The sequence below is a fragment of the Sus scrofa genome, chromosome 1 (assembly GCF_000003025.6).
Source record: "Sus scrofa isolate TJ Tabasco breed Duroc chromosome 1, Sscrofa11.1, whole genome shotgun sequence".
In the NCBI taxonomy this organism is placed as follows: domain Eukaryota; kingdom Metazoa; phylum Chordata; class Mammalia; order Artiodactyla; family Suidae; genus Sus; species Sus scrofa.
In genome coordinates, this window is record NC_010443.5 from 164,011,875 (window position 1) to 164,031,425 (window position 19,551).

General features: G+C 49.9%; 1 protein-coding gene and 1 non-coding gene across 17 annotated transcripts in view; both read right to left on the reverse strand.

The window, feature by feature from the left end:
* MEGF11 (multiple EGF like domains 11) overlaps window positions 1-19,551 on the reverse strand; it is a 380,511-nt gene that overhangs the window by 116,946 nt on the left and 244,014 nt on the right. The window lies entirely within an intron of this gene.
* MIR339-2 (microRNA 339-2) lies at window positions 14,098-14,183 on the reverse strand. The gene has a single exon (NR_128431.1). It is a non-coding gene; the product is annotated as a microRNA 339-2 (primary transcript).

Below are 19,551 nucleotides of genomic sequence, written 5' to 3' on the forward strand. Positions count from 1 at the left end.
TAGGATGGCTAAGGTGGAGTGAAAGGGCAAGAGGAGCTCAAATATGGAGGAACAGGCTGAGGCCAGATCATGGCAGACTTATGAATTACAGGAGGAGCAGCTGGACTTCTTTGGGGCCAGTGAAAGTGGCTGCAGACTTGGAAAAGAGGAGGGCCATGGTGAGGGTAGTAGTTCAGGAACCCTGATCTGATTAGGATGGATCTGAGTGAGAAGAGACCAAACGAAGCAGAGACCATTAGAAGGTTACTGCAATGGTTCAAACACAAGCTAAGGAGATTTAGAACCAAGGCAGTGGTTGTGGAGACAGGAAGATGGCAGCATGAAGATGAGTAGGGTTGACAGCACCTGCAAGTGATTGAATGTGGGACTCCTGGACTCTGCATTTGGGTGACTGGCATGTCAGTATGATCTTGAACTTGATTACATTTGCAAAGACCCTATTTCCAAATAAGGTCACATTCACTGGCTCCAGATGGACATGGATCTTGGGAGAAACTATTCAGTTCCATACATAGGGGAACAACATACCTGTCTCACAGGGTGGCTCTTTCCTAGGGCTAAATGAGTTACCAAGACATGAGACAACTACCTGCCTTCCATTACTTTTCTTCCAGGCACAGAGTTTGCTCTAGAATCCTTAGCCACGAAGTCTTAGGAAAATTTTGGAAGGACAAATCCAAGAAGGAGAGTGATAGTCACCCAAAACTGCCTTGAGATTCCCTGGGCACCTCAGGAGCAAAAACTGGCACTGCCCATCACTCATCAAGTGCTCTGGGGAACCCTCCCCCCAGCTCCTCATCATGGAGTTGTCATGTTCTATGAGAGGCAAGTGAATTAAAGCAGCTAAAAGTTCTCTTGTTTCATCTTCTTGGATTTCCTGTCAGCATCAAAGCACACGTAACAACCTGTGACAAGGGGCAGCATGAACTATGAGGTCTACTAGCCCTCCCCAGAGAAAATTACCACCTGGAGAGGCATACCTCCTGGTCACATTTCACTCCATTGCTTCCTGTTACCAACTATAACCTTGTTAGTGGGATTCTTGTAAATGCCTAACATGCTTTTCTTCAGAGGGGAAAAAACAAGGCTCTCCTTTGTAGCATTTGCCAATTTCCATGGTGTAAATACTTCTACCATGTCTGATTTCAAGCTACTGATGTGAAGAAACAGAACACAGGGTTTGGAAAAGATCGGTACAATCAGCTCTCATTAGCTTCTGTGAGCCAGCTCCAGAACACCACTACACACAATTACTGTGGACCAGGGAACCAAGGGAAGGAGCCTAGATATGTGATTCCCCCTCCCCACCAGCCAACAGCCTCTGGATTAGTCACCTCTGCAGGGGTCATCAGACAACTGTATAAGTTTAGAAGTTACAAATGTCTTATTAATTGAGACTGAGCATCATTTGGGCAGCTGTGGGGCTGTAAAAGGTGCTCTGGGGTAGATCTGAATCCAGATCCTACCACTTACTAGCTGTATGATAACCTGGGTTAAGTCATATGGTCTCTTGTTGAATGATTAAATATTCATTCAACACTTACTGACTCTTTACTGTTATAAGATGATGGGGAAATAAAGAAGAAAAATAAAGCACAGTCCATGACTCCGGAAACTCACAATCTGGTGGAGAAGAGAGTCATAGAAAGATTAATAATATGGATAGGAATCAATTTCCTCATCTATGAGGGTAAGTGGTCCCACCCCTTACCCCCCCTCACCCCCCGCAAAAATGGAATGAGACCACTCAAAGAAAGCTTCCAACACAATACTTGGAACAAAGTAGAGGGAGAGCAAAAATGTATTAAATCTAGGAAAGCAAATCTCTGGCAAGAAATCATCAAAGAGGCAGCACACCTCCTCTATGAAGTGCCAAGGCTAGGAGTCCTGGGGACAAGGATGGCCACTGGGCTAGAGCCTAGGAGGAGGATAAGAAGGCTCTAATTTTCCCCTGGCCCTGAATCTGCTCATCCAGGATCATGATGTTCCCCATGGTACTATGGGGGGATAGGTGGGAGTGAAGGTGGAGCCTCTGGCAGATTGATTCTAGCTCACACATTTGGGATTGCTTGGAAGGAGATCACTATCTTTGGAATAGGAGACAGACTCAATATTTCTAGGTCTCAAATTATAGAATGGGATAGGGCAAAGAATTTACTACTTATAGAATATACTTTTCCTTCTATTTAACTACTTTTCTTTTTCTTTTTATGGCCACTCCTGTGGCATATGGAAGTTCCCAGGCTAGGAGTTGAATCAGAGCTGCAGCTGCTGGCCTACACCACAGCTACAACAATGCCAGATCCAAGCCACATGCCAGAACCTTAACCTACTGAGTGGCACCAGAAATCAAAGCCACATTTTCACAGACATTATGTCAGGTCTTAACCCACTAAACCACAACGGGAACTCCTATTTAATTATTAAAAAAAAAACCCACAACCCTTTTTCTCAGCTTCAGTAATCATCACCATGTGGCCAATCTTGTTTCAACTTATCATCTCTCCTCCACCCCCTGTCTCCCATGTGTTTTTCTTTCAATCATCAATTAGGATCAGTTGAGTTTTTACTGCTACCTTCTCCATCCAGGTTTGCAAAATGGTCTCCTGAGTACTTTTCCTGCAATACCTGTGTGCTGCCACCAGAGAGCAGCAGGCTGTCTCATTTACCTGGTTCAAAGAATTTTATCTGAGATCAGACTCACAACTCTGAATTTTCTAATAAAAACAAAACAATTTGTCATTCTATTCTTTAAGAATCTCCTTTCCACCCATCCAATTTTTTTTTCCTGGAAGCAAGGGGTTAAACAAAATTTAAACACAGTGACTCTTCTTAGCAATGCCCTTGACAACCTGCAACATTGACAAATTGTCTCTGATCCAAACTGCCTTCTTTTACAAAGCTTTCTGCTACAAATCCAAGCTGACAGCGGAATATCACCTTCAAAATGACAAGTTTAAATGAGTTATTATTTGTAAAGGGCTCAAAAGAGTGTCTGGCACATAGTAAGCACTATACTATTTGAGGTTTTATTTATTTTCAAATGTTAAGTTTTTTTTTTTTTCTCCTTTGCATAGGAATGTGAATTTGTTTCAACACTGCAGGAATTAGCAATGAATGAGTCTTCATTATTCTGGTTTAATCATCTGCATCCTGTGAATGGGGAAAGGGATGCCTCTGGAGACAGGACATTGTCCCAAAGGTGGCCTGGCTGGGGCTGGGGCTGATTTTTTTTCTCTTCTGATACCCTAAACAAGGCAGGCTCTGCAGCTCCCTCTGGTTCACTTATGGTCACCTGACTCAGGGCTGAGCCAAACCTCCTAATTACAGAGATGTTGGGCAGGGTGTTTTATTATTTATTTATATATTTATTTTCCTTTCTGAGTTAAGCCAAGGAGAGCTGCTGGAGAAGCACAGCCAGTGTGAGCGCGATCAATTAAATTATCATAAGCAGCAGGGGCGCGAGGAAGGGAGAACTCGCAAGCCGGGTCCATTATTACTGCAATGAAGCTGTCATCTGCCAACAGACAGCGGCATGTCTGGGCTTGGCAGCGATGGTCAGATTGACAGGAGGCCTCAGTGCCATCTCAAGGAATTGTTGGTGCCCATGGGTTCTAGGATGCTGCTGCTAATGATGGTGACAGCTGTGCCTGCCATGAACTGAGCTCCTTCTGTGGGCCAAGCACAGCTCACGCTTTAGCACCTAAATGGTATTACTGTGCCCATTTTCCAGAAGGGGAAACTGACACTCAGAAATGCTAGGTGACTTCCTCAAGGTCACACAGCTAGTCAAGGGAAGAAGATGGAATCCAGCCAGGTTTGTCTACCACCATCTTCCCTCTCAGATAAAGCCAGTCCTTTTTACCCTCACCACCCTGGGGTCCCACCCCAGGCTTCTCTGACCCTGCTGGCAGAACCTACCCAGGTGCCTCCCTTGCCCTCCCCCTACCCAGGTGCTAGCTTGCTCCCCTGAGCCCTAGGATCACACCCTTCTGCTCAGTACCCACTGGCTCCACCTGCTGGATGGTCTGGAAGCTGAGGCCCAAGGGGTGTTTTTGTTGTAGTCTTTGTCTAAGTCTCAGAAATGACTCTGGATTCTCTACCGTCCAAGGCCTGCTGTTCAGGTCAGTGAGCGAAGTGGCCCAAAGAGAGTATTGGGCACGTGTGCTCAGGGAGATGGAGAGGGGGCAAGAAGCTGACAGGTAGGGTTGAGATAAGAAACAGTTGAGGAGTTCCCATTGTGGCTCAGTGGTTAAGTAACCCAGCTAGTATCCATGAGGACGCAGGTTCAGTCCCTGGCCTTTCTTAGAGGGCTAAGGATCTGGTATTGCCGTGAGCTGTGGTGTAGGTCGCAGACGTGGCTCGGATCCTGCATTGCTGTGGCTGTGGTGTAGGCCGGCAGCTATAGCTCCAATTTGACTCCTAGCCTGGGAACCTCCATATGCCGAGGGCGTGGCCCTAAAAAGAAAAAAGACCAAAAGAAAAAAAAAAAAAAGAAGAGAAAGAAAGAAATATTCGAATGGGGAAGGTGAGAGGAAGGGCACCCAGTGTGCCAGGACATGTGTCATGTGCAGACTGGACAAGACCAGCAAAAAGAAGGAGGGGATCCCAAGGAGCTGCCCCCATGTACATGGCCCACCCAGCAGGGCCTTTCAGGACTGAGTAGGATCCCCAGGCCTCAGGGAACTGGGCTGCCTGCAGGACAAGACTGGGTGCATCACAGAGGCCATGGTCAGGGGCTGACAGTGAGGGAAGCCGGGCTCTGCTCATAGGAACATCTGTCTCCCTTGGGTGCTCAACAGTCTCAGGGTCATGTAAAGCCCTGGTCTCATCCCAGTGACTTAGCTGGGTGTGGACCATCCGGGGGGCACTGCCTGGTCGGGAGGGGCCTTCTAACTCATCCAATTGTGCCCCTGCAGGACAGGTAATACCTGTCTGGGCACCCTTCTCCTGGCTCTCACCTCTGACCACTCCCTGTGGAATAAGAGGGTGGCTTCAGGTGGCTGAGCTGGCCCCAAAGTCACCCTCTGGTTTCGGTGACGTGGGTGCCTGATGCCCACCCCAGGGCAGGGAGTGGAGACAGAGGACCCTGGTTCTACCTGCTGAGTCAGCCAGCCGTCAACAGGGGGTGTGACAGTGGGGGGTGTGACATCATGAGAGTGTGTGAGAGGGCACATGAGAGTATGGGCTTGTGAGTGTGTGTGGGTGTGGGTGTGAGACTGTGGGTGTGAATGTGAGGGTGACATTCCGAGTGTGCGGCAGTGGAACAGTTCTCAGTGTGAGGTGAGAGAGACAGACAGACAGACAGCCGGGCAGAAACACAGAGCCCAAGAGATACTGACATCAAGAGAAGCACCTTGAGAGATAGTGGCCCCAGAGAGGAGGTGAGAACGACAGTCAAGAGAAATGAGCTCTGTGGAGACTGAGCTGGAGGAAGAGCAGAGGCAGCGGGGGAGGGGATGCATGTGTCTGTGAACACGTGGAGGGCGTGGTGGATGACCCGGGGGTGTCCCCTGCAGAGGGGCCCTGACCCCTTTCCCCACCCCTCTCCCCTCATCCCCCCACCTTTCAGTCATCTAGGAGACCCCCCACAGCCCCCCAGTGGGTTCCTCTCTTGCCAAGCCCCAATCCTGACATGGCATCTTATTCTGCTGACCTAAGTCTAATTTATTTGGGGAAAAAAGTCTTCCCTGGCCCCCAAATCAAATCACTCAGGGAAAGAAGGGGGGTTGAAAGGAACCAGAGGGAAATAAAATATATTCAGCAAGTGTATTTTTATTCCAATAAAACTTGATTTAATAACCACCATGAATATTTCATTTGCAAGAGCCTGGCCTTCTCCTGCAGCCAGAGCCGGTCTCCAGCCAAGTTTAGCCTCCCTGCCCCTGGGGCAGCAGGGGCCCCTGCTCCCACACCCTGGGCAGCCCTTAGCCTAGATGGAACCATAGGCCCCCTCTGCCTTTCAGCCACCACCAGACCTCAGGGGGCTTGGCCTGGGATCAAAAATAGGGCCACACCAAAGATTGGTATGGAGAGCTGGGTTCAAATACTCACCCTAACACTGAATTGCTGGGTGACCTTGGTCAAGTTACTGCATTCTCTGAGCCTCAGTTTCCTTTCCCCGTCTTAGGACATTTTTATGAGGCTCAGTAAACATGATGGATGTGAACAAGTTTCTATTCATTCCCTGTTACCACCCCTGGGGATTGAGAGCCAAGAGTTGAGTTACCCAGAACTTTTTATCTCCCCTACTCCCTTCTGGATCCATGCTTTTAAGCCATGCTGTCCCTCTCCTCTAACCTTTTACCCATCCATCCCAAACCAGACCGTGATGCTGTCACTAAGCAAATCCAGGGGCGGGGAGTGGGGTGGGGTGGGTGGAGGGGTAAAACTGGGAAGAGGACAGTGGGCATCTATTGTCTTCATAGTACAAAGGGACCCCCGTCCCCAGGCTCAGGCCATGTGGAATGGGTGGGGCTGATTCCACCCCTGGCCCCAGAAGGAGGGCACAAGCCTGGCCAATCAAGACACTCCCTTCCTTGGTTCCAGCAATTGGTTCTGGGACAGGCACGTGACCCTATCAGGACAATGCAACTCACTCTGGAACAATTGGGTAAAAGGATGCTTTCTCCCCATTGGGGATGTTAAGCCTGGAGCTGTGATGTTCATCTCTGCCACTCCTTTGGGAAGAGAACACTTGAGAACGAAGCCAACACAAAGGAGAATAGAGCCAGGGTGGAAACAAATTACTGACATCATTTGAGCCCCATGACGCAGCTGTGCCTGAAGCAACATCCACCTCTGTTCTTGCCGGTTGTAAGAGGCAAAACATCCCCTTTTCTGCCTAAGCCACCTTAGGCTGGGTTTCTGTCACTTGCAGTGAAAAAGTCCTGGTTGGATACTGGGATCTGAAACATGTCTTTTCATTTCACTAATTAAAGCCTCTACCTCCCCAGGGACATGTTTGGGGAAAGTGGGGTATCAGAGTGGAAGAAATGGTACGGCTGTCTCAGTCCCCTCACCCCTGGAGGCACTTTTAAGAATTCAAATGCAATCAGAGGCAGTGGTCCTGGCTCCTTTGAGAAATTCCAAACACCCCTCAGGGACAGCTCTGCAGGCTTGTCCTACCCCTGTGTCACCTGCCACTCTTATTCCTCGATGGTGTCATCAATCAATCAATCACAAAGGTGTGGTGGAAGGATGGGATCTGGGGCAGGTCAGATGACTTTCTGAGCCTCAGTTTCATTGTCAGGAAGATGAGGGGGTTAAACAGGATGAACTCAATCCCAGCTCTAACATCGTTTATATTTATGAGTCTTTATTATGCTTAGACTTGGGGTAATAAAAATAAAGAAAGGACTACCCTTAACTGCACAATCTCTTTGGGAATAGAAGAGACACATTAAAATAAAGCAAAAAGAAAATCAATAATGCTGTCCTCAAGGCAAAATTTGAAGTGGGGAGTACTGGCCAGGGTGGCCTGGAAGGTCTCTGTGGCTCTGAGAATCTGTGAGAAGAAAAGAGGCTGTATCTCTGGGAGACAGAAACAGTGGCCAGTGCCCAGGGCCTCAAGCCTCATGTCTTCTCTGGGAGACTCTGGGCATCACAGGAATTTCCCAGATGCTCTACCCACCTAAGTTGGCTTGGCAAAGCCTGGAACCAAGACCCAGGTGAGTTGGTATGAAAACTCAGGAGGAAGCAGGGAGAAGAGAGGCAGGGATGACAGGCCTGGGGCGGGGCAGCTCCTATCTTCTCACTGTTTCTTCCATTTGCAAGAGTTTGCAAACTTCAAAACAGTTTCTGGCCAGAGGAAAAAAAATGTCTCTCCGGAGTCACAGGACACTTTGAGGCTGGAGTTGGTCTCAACTCCAAGAGGAGGAGGAAGTCCAGGGAAGGACTGGCACTGGGACGGTGAGTTTGGGAGGGCCCTTGGGTCAGTTAGGAATGGAGGGTGTAGGGGAGAGGAGGAGGCCAGGAGAAGCCAGGCAGGTGAGCGGATCCAGAGGCTCCATCAAAGTTCAGGACCGGGGGTATAAAGACCCTTGCAAACAGAACAGAGTGTCACCTGGCCTGGGTCACAGCTAGCTGAGCCCAGGCTTCCTGCCTGCCGGTAAGGTTTGGCAGTGTGGGATCTGGATGTGGTGGCAGGTGCAAGGACCTCAGGTCTGCCGACGGTTCCTTCACATAAGCCTCCCCAGGCCTCCCCGTGTAAGGTAACGCAGGATGCTTATCGCAGAAGAGTACTGGGTGGAGGGGCCAGTGGGAGCCGGACCCAGCCTGTACTTCACTTGCTAGGTTGTGTGCACAGGACTAGGTCCTTCCTTAGGGAGACGGGCCCTGGGGCGAGAGCTGGGGGGTGTCCTGTGCTCTCTCTCAAGGTATGTGAGCAAACAGTCCTGAGGACAGAGAGGTGCCGGGGCCCAGGTAACCACGACCCTGACTGTGGGCCAACCCCCCTCCCTCTCTGAGCCTGGGCTAGACTGGTCTCTCTCCTGAGCACACACCTCTGGTCTCCTCTCCCCGTCTGTCCAGACTGAGGGACCCCATTCTCCCACAATCCCACTATGAGCCAGCTCCCCACCTCTTCCTATCCTTGCAAATGGTCTAAGGCAGCTGCGCTTTGCTCACACTCTCAGGTCTCAGACCCTTTAAACAATCTGATGAAAGCTGCCAACTCTCAAAATGCACACACACGCATGCCTGTAATTTTGCACATCATTTCAAGGAGTTCATGGTCTTACTGGGATCCAGGTCCACAGACTCCAGGTTAAGAATTTCTGTTTGAATTTCTAGGACTCTGGGGCTCAAAGAAAAGCCCAGACGCAGACCCTCTTCTTTTCTGCAGCTGCTTCTGGCCCCACCTTCCAGGTTGCAGGAAACTGCCCATTAGCTCGGTGCCTGGGGCTGGAGCCTGCCTGAAAGAAGCAGGGCTGTAGCCACGAGAGCCACTAGACATGGCCCGGCGGGGTGACCCCATTTGTCGGAGGGCCAGCTGGGACTGAAAAATGTAACCATGTGCCCGGGCCACATGCAGACCCAGTTAAAAGGCAGACTAATGTGTGGTCAGGTGCGAGGACGCCGGCCAAGGCGTCAGGCTGGGGAACACAAGGCATCTGTTTGGATCTGTGAGGCACTTTATGAATCCCTCCTCGCCGGGCTTTCTGAATGCAGAAGCCTCCCAAAGAGTCGCAGCCCCGGCGGCAAAAAGGCTCCTCTGTCTTCGCTTGCTGCAGAGTTTGTAGACATCCAACTGGGGTCAGAGTGCCCGAGAGTGTGTGCAGAACAAAAACGGCAGAATCAATGGGCTGGATTACAGACCTTGCCGCAGTGGGCGGATGACGGCAGAGGAGCACTAGTTTCTCAGACCAAATGACCTGACCCTGCACAGTCAGAAAGTGCCAATCACAGGGGATTAAAACCAGCCACCAGCCGGGGACACAGCCCCCAGGACGAAGGCCCTGAGGCTGGGCTAACAGCCAAGAATAGGGCCGACGATGTGGGGGCAGTGCCCAGTCTGGAGGCCCTGAGGGAGGGGTGCTGGTCTGCCCTTGGCCAGCTGAGGATGGAGGAGGCGGAGGATGGGTCAGGACGAGAAAGGGCTGGGACAGAGAGGATGGAGGTCACTGCTAAAAGGAAGGACGGGGACAGCAGGGAGGAAGGGTGGGCTCAGGGAGGGGAGAGATTATTCCTAGGGGGATTGTGAGCAGATTTGGGAATCAGACTCTGAATCTCGCTGAACCAACATTGTCTGTCCTTCTGGAGCCTAAGCCACATTGCTGGAAGGATTTTTGAGAGCCACAAAGTCTCCTGAAGTCTTGGGCTTCTATTTAGAGTTCAGGTGCTTTCAGGAGAATTCTGAGTGGGCAGCCAGCCCCTGGGTCTCTTCAGCCTTCAAACACACACCACCTCACCTGACTCACACACACACACACCCCACCTCACATGACTCTCGCAGCAAACCCAGGAAGTGGAGTTGTTACCACTGACTAGGAAAGAAGTAATTTTCCAGAGTACACAGCTGGTCAGAGGTGCCCCCACAAGCCCATTTCCTTATTTGTGAAACAGGTATGGCAACATCTGCCTCATAGATGTGGTGGTCGAGCGCCTGGCATTTACTCCATCCTGGGCCCTGTGCTAAGTCCTTAACATGTATTATGCTGTGGAGGCATTTTAAGAATACTGTGGATTTATTGCAGATGTGGAAACTAGCTCAGAGAGGTGAAGTAACTTGCCCAAGGTCACACAGTACATTAGTGGCCAAGCCAGGATTTGATCCCTGGCGGGTCTGGCTTCAGAGCTTGTGAAAATCAAATGCAAAGCAGTTTTGTGAAGTGTTCTGGGGGTAGCAGCTATCAGCACTGGGGCTGGGTGGCGGGGAGCAGAGAGAGGAAGAAGCCAGGATCTCCTTCCCTCTCAGTTTCGCTGTGTGAGCCAGAGATGAACTGGGTCTTGCTGGAGGAGGACTGGGTGTCTACCTGGGTGGATGTAGCTACGTCAGGGGTGGGGGTGCAGTGGGGGGAGTTGGAGGGGGGATGGTGGCAGGCCCCTCCCTGTCATCAGCCTCCCACCACCCATGCTAATGGCCTGCAGGGGGAAGTCATCTGCAAGAGGTGATTTTCTGCTGCTCCGAGATCAAAGCCTGGCTGGGAGTGAGCCCCCTCACTGGATAATGAAGATGAATCCCAGCCAGGTCTGCCCAGAAAGAACGTTAACTAAATGAAGATGGCAGTTCAGTGACTGTGGAGTTTGTATCGGGGCCAAATTGAACTCTCTGTTCCAGCATGTAGATGCGAAGCCTGGGCTGGTGCCCAAGAAAGGGGGAACACACACGCTCATACACGAGCACCTTCATTCCCGGCTCCCCCAACCCCTGCAATCCCTGGCTGCTGGCAGCCACCTCAGGGAGGGGCTGGTTCTACATGGCCCCTGGGGTGGGGGCCTCGTATTGGTCACTCTAGCCCAGCTTATTGAAGCTCACACAGGGCCCCTCAGTCAGCCCAGATGGGGGGTGGAGGTGGGGTGGGGGAGGGGCTGAGGAGAAAGCACAAGTGGGAGGGGCTTGAGGCCAGGGGGTCCCTACTAGGTCTCCTAGCTTCACCCTGAGGACAAGGGTAGCCCAACAGAGTCAGATCTGGATTTAAGTCAAGCTCTTATAAACTTAAGTGACCTTGAGCTAAAAAATTTAAAGATCTCCAAGCCTCAATTTCCTAATCTACAAAGTGGGAATGATAATAAAATGTGCCAGCCAATCCATGTCTGCAGCGCTATGTAAATCATTAAGTGATGGACCTCCTTTTGCCCAGCAGGCCTCTCAGAGCCTCTGCCTGTCTGAGACCCAGACTGGGCTCGTAGACCTAAGCTTTTGTGAACTTCTGACCCAAGCCCCCAGCCCCAAGCTTCCAGGCTTCAGAGCTCACTCTCTCCAAACCCCACCATGATGGAGAATTCCTGGCCCTCCGAGTCCCTGAGATGATAATCACCAAAAACGCCTCCCACCCACACAGCACAAAGCACTGAATCCTTGAGAGAAAACAGTGGGAGAGAGAGGCTGGACCAGAATTGGTTAGAATATGTGGAACCCGTTTCCTCACCTTGGCTGTACATTAGAATCACCCAGGGAAACTTATAAATACCAGTGCTAAGGTCCAGTCCCAGACCTTGGTTCAGATCTCCAGGGTGGGCCTGGCAGGGGCTTCTAACATGCTGCCACATGCAGGACCTCTGTCTAGAGACAAAGTTTTTTGATCCAGATTTAATGATCCAGATTCTGATTCCCGAGGTCCAGGGTGGAGCCTGAGACTCTGGATCTCTAACAAGCTCCTGTGATCCTGACGCTGCAGGTCCCGGGACTACCCTTTGGTAGCACAGCTCTGATGAGGGCACCCTGGCTTTATCATCTTTCTTCATTGGCAGCCCTAACAGGTTTCTCACAGCGTATGTTCTCAGGAAATGGGTGAGATTTAATGCACCCATAACTGAGACAGTGGTGGATTCGAAACCTGATGGTTTGTATTTGAATCCTAGTTTTACTGTTCCAGCTCTTATCAACTGGGCCTCAGTTATCTGCATCTATAAAACAGGTATGCTGTGACTGTCCCGAGAGTCTTGCAGGATCAGCGGGAAAATAAAATGCCATCATGTATGCGAAATGTTAATTGCTATTCGTATTCTTTTCTCTTCTTCTTTTACCTGCCACCAAAGGGCACATAAGACACATATCCCACCCTGTACTCTCTTGGTGCTTCTAATCTGGTCGATTCTCTTTGGCAACCCTCAGGCCCCAGCATGCTGGCAGTTCTGAGATGGAGCATGCACTGGATGCACTAGCCATGCAGACACTCCTGGGCCTCCTCATGCAGCTCCAGAGCTCTGGCCAGCCCAGAAAGTTCCCTCTGAAACAGCTTCCGGATTTATAGACACACAGAAACTCAGAGGACCTGGGTTCAAACCCTGACTCTGCCCCTTCCTGTCCACATTCAGGCTCCCAGCAGCCCTTGTAAATAAGCAGCCTCCAAATGACCCTCTTCTGAGGGGGCTCTGGGCTGTGGTACCTGCCCACCAGCATCTCTTCAAGCTGACCCAGCCCGCAGACAGGCAGGAAGGCAGGGCAGGTATTTCCAAGGCCTCCTGGAACTCATTCTTTTCCATTGCTGTGGACCAGAACCATTTACCGAGGCAACGCGTATGACTCATTCTTTTCTATTCACTGTGGCTGAGCCCTAGCTCCACATCTGCCCCAACCCCACCCCATCACAGCTTATCTGAGGCCACAGCCTCAGTGGTAGCTCAGAACCACAGTTTAGACTGAACAGGTCTTGGGTGGAGGTGACAAGAATCTACATTTTTTTCCTTCCTTTCATCCTTCCTTCCTTCCTCCTTCTTTTCTTCCTTCTTCCCCCTTCCCTCCCTCCCTCCCTCCCTTTCCCTTGCTCTCCCCTCCCCCTCCTTCCCACCACACCTGCTGCATAAGGAGGTTGCCAGCCTAGGGGTTGAATTGGAGCTGCAGCCCCCAGCCTATGCCACAGCCACACTGGATCTGAGCCAAATCTTCGACCTATGCTGCACTCCTGGCAACCCCAGATCCTTAACCCACTGAGTGAGGCCAGGGATCGAACCCGCAACTTCACTGATACTATGTCGGGTTCTTAACTCGCTGAGCCACAGTGGGAACTCCAACCTTTTTCTTTTTAAGTTCCCAACGATGCGGATGCATGACTGTCTTCCGTCCTCTCCTCTCCCTCCGTGCTGATGCCCACTCACGAGCACTGGGTTTGGAATTAGAAACCCCAGGATCAAGTTCTGGCTCTGCACCTTACGCTGTGACCTAATATGAGTCACTTAACAGAGCTGAGCCTCAATTTCCTCATCTGCAAAATGGGGATAGGGAAGCCAATCATCTTGGAGGAATATTCAGGGTCAAAAAAGATCAAGAGTGTGGAAACACTCTGGTAGGATGAACACACCACATGCATCAAGGTGTTCTGAGAACTGTGGTACCAGGGTTCCCACCAGCATCCTCCTGGAGTCCCTGCCTCTGCACCACCAGAGGCCAAGCCAGCCAGTAGACACTGCCGGTCCCTCCAAGGGTCCCTGGCCTGACAGGACAGGCTTTCCCTGCTGGCTTGCCTCATGCTTGCAGCTGGATCTCTCCCACCCTCCATCCCAGTTCCTGGTATACAGCCTATGCTTTCCCACCTCCATGCCTTTGCTCAAGCTGTAACCTCTGTGTGGGGTCCACTTCCTCCCTTCTCAGGCTCAAAGCTCAGCCATCCCCCCCAGGGCCACCTCAATAGCATCCTCTCCAAGAAGATGTCTCTTACTGTGCCCAGGTGCATCTTCTCAGAATTATTTTTGTTTTGGTTTGTTTTGGGTTTTCATCTTTTTAGGGCCACACCCGAAGCATATGGAAGTTCCTAGGCTAGGGGTCGAATCTGAGCGGCAGCTGCCGGCCTACGCCACAGCCAAAGCAATGCCAGATCCGAGCCACCTCTACGACCTACATCATAGCTCATGGCAATGCCAAGTCCTTAAGCCACTGAGTGAGGCCAGGGGTCAAACCTGCATCCTCATAGATACTAGTCGTGTTTGTTACCGCTGAGCCACAGCGGGATCTCCCCTCAGAGCCATTTGTATATATGCTTCTATTGGACCATGAGCTCCTGGAGGACAGGGACCTTGTCTTACTTGGCATCTTGGTAGCCCTTGGAGCACTTAGCACAGACCTTGGCACATAGTGAGTATCTAATAAAAGTCTTCCGTAACACAGAAAATGTGCGCCCTGGCTAGAAAGCCAATCAATGCAAATTCATGCAACAGAGAGGTCCTGTTTTATGCTTCCTAAATTAGCAGTTTAGGGGGGGAAATGCTAACATGCACCACTGACAATGTTCTGTTGAAATTGGTACACACATTACTGATAATGTTGCAAACTGGAATGATCATTTTGGAAAGCAATATGGCAACACATATCAATGGTTATAAAAATGCTCATTTACTTTGACCCATAATCCCACTCCTAATACTATATCCAAAGGAAATCACTCAAAAGAATAACAAGTGTTATACATGCATGAAGATTCTCATTGCAACATTTTCTATAATAGTCCCAAACGGAAAACAACCTAAATGTTCAACAAAAGAGGAATTGTTAGGTAAATTATGGTATATAAACTCAACAAACTATTATGCAGCCATTTAAAATATTTATGAAAACTATGTAACATGGAAAAATGCTTATGATAAAATATGAAATAAACTCAGAATGTAAAATTATATGTGCATTTATAACTATGTAATAATAAAAATGTAGGCGTGCTGACAAGGATCAGAAGGGACCAGGCAAAATGAAATTAATTATTGTGTTTAGATGGGAGGACTCGAGGTGATTTATTTTTATTTTTAAACATTTCCTGTAAGGGTGTTATAATGCCATTTTTATAACGCAAAACTTAAACAGCCAAACAATAAATGTGTGTCAAAGGAATGCAAGGGGAGAGAGATGAGGGAGAGAGGAGTCATTTGGGGTGTCTCTGGATCCAGCTCTCTGAGTATCTTGGGCCAGATTTCCTGTGGTCCAAATCAACAGTGGGATTCTGGATGGTGCAAAGCCTTAGAGATGCACGGCCATGTGCCAAGCCTTACCCTGCTTTGGGGGCACTCCTAAATGATTTGGGGTACCTTTCATGGAAGGTTAGATTTTCTCACCATCTTCCAGAGGCCCGTGCAGCTCTGCAATGCATCTATAGGGAATGGACCAGGGAAGGATTCAGAGGATGTTTAAGTTCAAGGGGTTGAGGGCACAAGAGGTTTTCCCACCAGGACCTCACCCACAGGAAACAGGCTGAACCTGAGAAGGAGTGAGAAGCTTTCCTTTCCACACCCACCCATCCTTATTGCTAAGCTTTGAGAAACTACATCCCATGTGCTTGACACTGAATCCCAGTTTTCATCTGCTGTCCTGGCATAATTACTAATAGCTCTTTTTATCTCTAAAGTGTCCCAGTTGGGACATGGTCACATTACCCAAACCGCAAAGAGCAGGAAAAAAGAGAAGAAAAGTTGCTTCTGTGACTGATGTGTGGGGCGGGAGGATGTCTCTCTTCTGGGGAATCCAGACCCAGAGATGTCAGAAAATGTTTTATGCGGTCCTGGTTCACCAGCCCACCACCATTTCATAGCTCCCATGGGTCCCCTCTATCCTGGAGGCTTGGTGGGAGACAGGGACACCCGTGCCTTCATCCTTGCCTCTCAGCATCCCTGTTCTGCACGTCTCCACCAACACTGACGCCCTTCTGAGGCTTCCTGCCTCCAGTGACCGTGTCTCTTTCCTCCTGAGTTCTTCTAGGCTGAGCTCTCCCTTTCCTCCTCCAGGCCTCCCTCCGCTGCTAACAGAGATTTTCAGTTTTAATCAGGTATTCTTCCCTGTCTCTCCAGCCCCAGCCCATCCTCTGCTGAGCCAGTTGAATTTCTTTCTCTATTCCTGGGGACATTTTTCATCTGTCCTTTCTCCAACCAATGTTATCTCAGCACTAAGCGGGATCATAATTCTGCCCAATGTCATGGGAATTCTCGGCAATCTATTGCTTCTGACAGTGACAAAGTCTTTGAGGCTCAGATACCTGATCACACACTCACAGACAGATGGAGGCAAGACTTTCCATGTACCCACGCCACACATCTGTGATACACGTGCTACATACGCACCACATGCAAACTTGCAGGCATTCACACGACATGCCCAGTAGATGCAACCTTCCAAGATCACACACACACAACATATATAATTCAAAAACAGTGTGGAATGCCCATCTCTTATAGACTACACTATGCAAATAACACACGTGATATATGTATACCATATACACTGCATGCGTGTCTCAGACCATACACCCATCACACACACACAACTCATATATCACTCACGCAGGCATGCACATCCCACAGGAAGGCTTTGGGCTCCTGTATTATCAAGATCCTGCTCAGGGAAAAATGCTTCGTTCCTGCACAGAGGCCACGTTCCCCACCAAGCTGCACAAGGACTTCAGCAAGGAGCGTTCATTACTGCTAATGAGCATTACATGCCTAATTAATTCCCAGGCTTGGTTTGAGGATCTGACCCGGGGCCTGATTTCCATTCAGGGGAAAATAAATGGAGAGCTAAAAGGGTTCCTGTGCTAGTTTAGTAGGACTTAGGACCCACTTGCATTTGCCCATCCTATCCCCAAACACAAACCACTGGGATGAATAGCAGACAGTGTCCAGGTGGCAGCTAGCTGGGTCTCCTTTCTTTCTTTCTTTCTTTTTTTTTTTTTTTTTTAATCTTTTTAGGGTCGAAACCACGGCACATGGAGGTTCCCAGGTTAGGGGTTGAATTGGAGCTGTAGCCACCAGCCTACACCACAGCCACAGCAATGCCAGATCCGAGCTGTGTCTGCTACCTACACCACAGTTCATGGCAATGCTGGATCCTTTACCCACTGAGTGAGGCCAGGGATCAAATCTGCCTCCTCATGGACACTAGTCAGATTCATTTCCACTGAGCCACGACAGGAACTCCACCTGGGTCTCCTTTCTGCCTGCCTTTCTAAAGCATCAGGACTAAATCTTCAAAGTTAGAATGTCTACCTTTTGATGGGTTTTGTGCCCCACCCAAGTAAAGGGCCCTTCCATTCAGGATGAAGAGCCCCTTCTCGGCATTCACAAACATCTGATCTTCCCAGTGCAGTGCGTGCTCCTTGATGCTGGGACCCTCTGTGCCCACGCTGGTTTTCCTTGGAGCTGGAGCATAGAATGCACAAGGCTTCTGCCTTGAAAGGGGAGGCCTGGTATAGGGTTAGCAAACATGAGACCCTCTTGGCAAACGCTGCTTTCTGATCACCGTGCTCTCCCCCACTGAGCCCAGGCTGGGGTCCTACTCAGCACTCTGCTACCAGCAGATCTGAGATGGTGTGCAGGATGAGAACTGTGGGCTATTCCAAGAGAAGCACTGTCACTGCATCCAGGAATTTACGGGGGTGGGGGTGGGGGTGACGGTGAGGGAAAGACCAGCCAGATGGAAACCACAGTGGCGAGGCAGGAAGGAAGTGTGGTGGCAAGGCTTTAGCATGAAACCAACCTTGACTCCAGTTCACATGCTGCCATCTACCAAGCATGTGACCTTGGGCAACTACATTCTCTTCTGGGCCTCAGTTTCCAAATGTGTAAAATAGGATAAAAACGGAACATTCCTCATGGGATCAGCAGCATCTCTGGAGCCCTGGGAGGCAGTTTCGATCCCTGGCCCAGCACAGTGGGTTAAGGATCTGGCCTTGCCACACCTGTGGCTTGGGTCACGACTGTGGCTCAGATCTGACCCTTAGCCCAGGCACTCCATATGCTGCAGGCTGGTCAACAAATAAAAAAAAAATAAAAATAGAACATTCATCCTGCAGTTGAAATGAGCTGATGTGTTTAGAGCAGGTAACAAAGTGTCCGACACAGGATAAAACTTAATAAATAGTAGAACCGAGTTGCTTTATTAGTAATAGATTCTTCTTCTTTCTACCAGGGCTATCTTTTCTGCTGTTACTACGGCCACTGGTCTTCCTGTTGTGGAGGGTCCACGCCTCAGTGTGGCGCTGAGCACCCTCTGCAGTGTGGCCTCACCCTGAAGAGCCCACCTTCCCCAACACAGCTGTTTCCCTTGAAGGAACTGGACTCTCCTGCCACACTCATTGCCACCTCTGGGCCTTTGCTCACAAGGTCCCCCCACCTGCAGGCCCTTCTTCCCTCTTTGTCTGGCCAAGTCTTAATTCTTCAAAGTCAAAGCTCTTCCTCAACTTCCACCATGAACCACCTCCTCCTACTGTTCACATCAAAGCTTCTTCACATGCATTTCTTTCTTTTTCTTTTCTTTTCTTTCTTTTTTTTTTTTTAACATACTAAATTTTTTTGTTGGCTGCGCCTGCACATGTGGATATTCCTGGGCCAGGGCCTGAACCCACGCCACAGCAGCAGTCTGAGCTGTTGCAGGGACAATGCCAGATCCTTAAGCCACTGCACCATAAGGGAATTCTTCCGCATGCATTTCTATGTGTTTATTATTATTAGGAAATATTTTACACATACAAAAGTAGTGAAACAAATACCCATGTACCCATCACTTAGCTCAAACGAGAAAAATCACAGAAACAGCTGAAGTCTCCCGGTTCACCCCGATTGCACTTCTCTTGTTCTCCCCAGAGGAACACAGCGTGCTGCATGTGTCACTTACCACTGCCAAGAATGTCCTGAGGTTTTTTACCACATCTATATGCCTAATCAGTATCAGTTGTAGTTCTGCTTGTTTTGATGGTTGACATACACATGTACAGAAGCTGGAGCAGGTGCTCTCTGTACCCAGCGCCATATGCCCTCAGCCTACCTGCTCTCAGCACCGCTGTGGGGCCACTCTGGGCACCCCTCACACACACACAGCCTCCTCCCACTTCAACCCGGGCTGCCTCTGCTTTCTTGCCTTGGGGCTTTGTCCTGAGACTCAGAAGCCTGTTCAGCCTGCGCAGGCACAGTGGGCGGGGCCAGGAGCTAGTGTCCCTGGGGCGACCCCCCAGTGGCGTACACGTGTGGATAAAGTTCCCTCCATCAGAGGTTATTTCCCTGGTGCATGCTTCTGGGTTCCCCAGAGGGTGTGCAGCTGCTCCCAGTGATCTGCTCATCATCCCCCTTCCCTGTCCTTCCTCCTGCTCCGCCTGGAATAGCTTCCAGAGTAACTCCCTGCATGCAGGCTCCCCCCTAGGGGAACCAGGACCCAAGCTAAGGCCGTGCTTCTGCTTTCAACACGGCTTTGAAGAACTACCCATGTTGTGACATACAGCTCTATTTCATTCATTTTCACTGCCACCCAGTATTCAGAAGAAGCAGGTCTGAATATATGCATTTCAGCCTCCAGTTGATAGACACTCATGCGGTCTCCATGGCTCATGTTCCTCAAGGATAAGGACAGCTCTGACCTCAGAGAGGTGTTGTGAAGGTAAAAGAGGTTCTCCTATGTACGTAACTAGCTCAGTGCCTGGT